The 5000-nt window shown below is 41.6% G+C and overlaps 1 non-coding gene across 1 annotated transcript; it reads right to left on the bottom strand.

Annotated features, from left to right (window-relative positions):
* Window positions 1–2496: 2496 nt before the first annotated feature.
* On the bottom strand, window positions 2497–2615 carry LOC123686978. The gene has a single exon (XR_006748729.1). It is a non-coding gene; the product is annotated as a 5S ribosomal RNA (ribosomal RNA).
* Window positions 2616–5000: the final 2385 nt, after the last annotated feature.

The raw sequence follows: 5000 nt of genomic DNA, 5'->3' as shown, positions 1-5000 counted from the left end.
AAGGCAACCAAATCGAATTTGAGGAAATTCCACGATCAGAAAATTTTTTTCGAAAAAAAAAAAAATCCGAAAAATATTTTTCGATTCCGATTACTGATTTACTCTTTTAGAACACATTAGGAGGCAACCAAATCAAATTTGAGAAAATTCCACAATCAAAAAATTTTTTTCGAAAAAAAAAAAAATTCGAGGACACCTCGGTCATGGCAAGTTATTTCCCACAATCCATTCCCCGATCCACGTACATCCCAGAAAAAATCATCTCTCTAACTATCCTGGTTCAAAAGTTGTATCGGAACATTTTCACGTCGAAAATATATCTCTAAGTCCAAACCGATGCACCACGTAAACTAGGGCAGACCGATGCACCACGTAATATCGGGCAGACCGATGCAGAACGTAAACTCGATCATACCGATGCTTCACGTAATCTCGATCTTACCGATGCACCACGTAAACAAGGGCAGACCGATGCAGAACGTAAAGTAGATCTTACCGATGCACCACGTAATCTCGATCTTACCGATGCACCACGTAATCTCCATCTTACCGATGCACCACGTGAACTGGATCTTACCGATGCAGAACGTGAATTGGATCTTACCGATGCAGAACGTGAATTGGATCTTACCGATGCACCACGTAAACTCGATCATACCGATGCACCACGTAATCTCGGGCAGACCGATGCACAACGTAAATGACGATCGGGACCGGGGCGATCGGTCGTATCTGACACCGCCGGCTCGGTTCTAACATCGTCAATGAGTCGGGGTTGTAAAAAAGGACGTGAACATTTTTCCTTATAAAAATCAAACCCGACCATGGATTTTGATTCTGATTGTTGATTATCGCTACTAGAACATATAAGGAGGCAACCAAATCAAATTTGAGAAAATTCCACGATCAGAAAATTTTTTTCGAAAAAAAAAAAAAATCGTAATCACCTCGGTCATGGCGAGTTATTTTCCGTATTTCATTCCACAATCAACGTACAACATAGAAGAAATCATCTCTCTAACTATCCTGGTTCAAAAGTTGTATCGGAACATTTCACGTCGTAATATCTCGCCAAGTCCAGACCTCGGCGATAGGTAGTATCTGACACCGTCCGCTCGGGACTGACATCGACTTGGACTCGGGCTGATGATGGGGAGGCGTTTAAGGACGTGAACATTTTTCCTTATAAAAATTAAAGTCGACAATGAATATTGATTCTGATTACTGATTTACGCTTTAAAAACACATTAGAAGGCAACCAAATCGAATTTGAGGAAATTCCACGATCAGAAAATTTTTTTCGAAAAAAAAAAAAATCCGAAAAATATTTTTCGATTCCGATTACTGATTTACTCTTTTAGAACACATTAGGAGGCAACCAAATCAAATTTGAGAAAATTCCACAATCAGAAAATTTTTTTCGAAAAAAAAAAAAATTCGAGGACACCTCGGTCATGGCAAGTTATTTCCCACAATCCATTCCCCGATCCACGTACATCCCAGAAAAAATCATCTCTCTAACTATCCTGGTTCAAAAGTTGTATCGGAACATTTTCACGTCGAAAATATATCTCTAAGTCCAAACCGATGCACCACGTAAACTAGGGCAGACCGATGCACCACGTAATATCGGGCAGACCGATGCAGAACGTAAACTCGATCATACCGATGCTTCACGTAATCTCGATCTTACCGATGCACCACGTAAACAAGGGCAGACCGATGCAGAACGTAAAGTAGATCTTACCGATGCACCACGTAATCTCGATCTTACCGATGCACCACGTAATCTCCATCTTACCGATGCACCACGTGAACTGGATCTTACCGATGCACCACGTAATCTCAATCTTACCGATGCACCACGTGAACTGGATCTTACCGATGCAGAACGTGAATTGGATCTTACCGATGCACCACGTAAACTCGATCTTACCGATGCACCACGTAATCTCGATCTTACCGATGCACCACGTGAACTGGATCTTACCGATGCAGAACGTGAATTGGATCTTACCGATGCACCACGTAAACTCGATCTTACCGATGCACCACGTAATCTCAATCTTACCGATGCACCACGTGAACTGGATCTTACCGATGCAGAACGTGAATTGGATCTTACCGATGCACCACGTAAACTCGATCTTACCGATGCACCACGTAATCTCGATCTTACCGATGCACCACGTGAACTGGATCTTACCGATGCAGAACGTGAATTGGATCTTACCGATGCACCACGTAAACTCGATCTTACCGATGCACCACGTAATCTCGATCTTACCGATGCACCACGTGAACTGGATCTTACCGATGCAGAACGTGAATTGGATCTTACCGATGCACCACGTAAACTCGATCTTACCGATGCACCACGTAATCTCAATCTTACCGATGCACCACGTAATCTCGATCTTACCGATGCAGAACGTAAACTCGATCATACCGATGCACCACGTTATCTCGGCAGACCGATGCAGAACGTAAAAAAAAAGCTTACAGCACGCGGTGTTCCCAAGCGGTCACCCATCCAAGTACTAACCGCGCCCGACGCTGCTTGGCTTCAGTGTTCTGACGAGAACTGGCAATTTCAGCGTGGTATGGCCGTAAACAACAAATATAGCGATATTTTCTATGATATCTCACTTTTTGGGAGCGGAAAGGACGTGAACGTTTTTCCTTATAAAAAATGAAATAACTTTTGGATATTAATTCTGATTGTTGATTTAAGTTTTAAGAACACATTAGGACATATCTCAATGAAATTTGAGGGATTTCCGAAATCGAAAAATATTTTTCGAAAAAAAAAAAAAATCCCAGAAGACCTCGGTCATCTCAAGTTTATTTCCATATTCTATTACACAATCAACGTACATCACAAAAGGAACCATCTCTCTAACTATCACAGTTAAATTTTTGTATCGGAACATTTCACGTCGGAATATCTCGCTAAGTCCAGACCGGGGAGATCGGTCGCATCTGACACCGTCCGCTCCGGTCTAACATCGTCTTGGAGTCGGGGTAACGATGGAGAGGCGTTTAAGGACGTGAACATTTTTCCTTATAAAAATTAAAGTCGACAATGAATATTGATTCTGATTACTGATTTACTCTTTTAGAACACATTAGAAGGCAACGCAATCAGATTTGAGGAAATTTCAAGATCAGAAAATTTTTTTCGAAAAAAAAAAAAATTCAAGAACACCTGGGTCATGGCAAGTTATTTCCCACAATCCATTCCACAATCAACGTACAACATAGAAGAAATCATCTCTCTAACTATCCTGGTTCAAAAGTTGTATCGGAACATTTCACGTCGAAATACCTCGCCAAGTCCAGACCGGGGCGATAGGTAGTATCTGACACCGTCCGCTCGGGACTGACATCGACTTGGACTCGGGCTAATGATGGGGAGGCGTTTAAGGACGTGAACATTTTTCCTTATAAAAATTAAAGTCGACAATGAATATTGATTCTGATTACTGATTTACGCTTTAAAAACACATTAGAAGGCAACCAAATCAAATTTGAGGAAATTCCAAAATCAGAAAATTTTTTTTCAAAAAAAAAAAAATCCGAAAAATATTTTTCGATTCTGATTACTGATTTACTCTTTTAGAACACATTAGAAGGCAACGAAATCAAATTTGAGTGAAATCCAAAATCAGAAAATATTTTTCGAAAAAAAAAAAAAATTCGAGAACACCTCGGTCATGGCAAGTTATTTTCCACAATCCATTCCCCAATCAACGTACATCCCAGAAAAAATCATCTCTCTAACTATCCTGGTTCAAAAGTTGTATCGGAACATTTTCACGTCGAAAATATATCTCAGAGTCCAGACCGATGCAGAACGTAAACTCGATCATACCGATGCTTCACGTAATCTCGATCTTACCGATGCACAACGTAAACTAGATCACACCGATGCAGAACGTAAACTCGATCATACCGATGCACCACGTAAACTCAGGCAGACCGATGCAGAACGTGAACTCGATCTTACCGATGCACCACGTAATCTCGATCTTACCGATGCACCACGTAAACTCGGGCAGACCGATGCAGAACGTGAACTCGATCTTACCGATGCACCACGTAAACTAGGGCTGACCGATGCATCACGTAAACGACGATCGAGAGGCGCGAAAGGACGTGAACGTTTTTCATTATAAAAATTGAAATAAATGATAAATAATGATTCTGATTGTTGGTTATCATTTTTAATAAGCATTAGGAGGCAACCAAATGAAATTTGAGGAAATTCCGATAATAGAAAATTTTTTCGAAAAAAAAAAAAAATTCATGAAATCCTCGGTCATCGCAAAATATTTACCATATTCTGTTCGATAATCAACGTATATTTAAGAAGGAATCATATCTGTATCTATCTTGGTTCAAATTTTGTATCGGAACATTTTGACCAAAGTCCGAGCTTCGGCCGAAACAGACTCCGCTGACCTGGCCTATCGATCGACCGAGAGTCGGGGATAGAGCGTAAGTGTTGTCTGGAGGGGAACCCTGTGCTCTCCTGACATATATAGGGAAGGTGGTCGCGTTGGGCGATGCAGAACGTTTGGATCGGGAATTATATTTTTGGTTCAGCTATTGGAATATGGTTTATTGTTGGTATATATTGGCGAAATAACGTTCTTACTGACTGGGGATATTCATAAAAATGAGTCCGGAGATTTTCAGATCGAAGTCCGAGTGATCCGACTTGGAAGGCGTGTTGGGTGGGTCGAGATGGCTTAGATAGGTCAGACGAGGCGGGCTAAGTGTTGACGTCATGCATCGGTCCATTTTCAGATTGAGTCCGAGTAATCCGACTTTGAAAGAGTGTTGGGTGCGTCGAGACTGTTTAGATAGATCGGACGAGGCGGACTAGGTGTTAACGACATGCATCGGTATATTTTCTGATCGGAGTCCGAAGAAATCGGCCCTAGTAGGCGCAGCGGACGGTCGAGACGGCCTCGGTGGGTCGGATCGATCGGGAA

The sequence above is a fragment of the Harmonia axyridis genome, chromosome X, assembly GCF_914767665.1.
Source record: "Harmonia axyridis chromosome X, icHarAxyr1.1, whole genome shotgun sequence".
In the NCBI taxonomy this organism is placed as follows: domain Eukaryota; kingdom Metazoa; phylum Arthropoda; class Insecta; order Coleoptera; family Coccinellidae; genus Harmonia; species Harmonia axyridis.
This window is presented reverse-complemented; position numbering and strand designations above follow the sequence as displayed.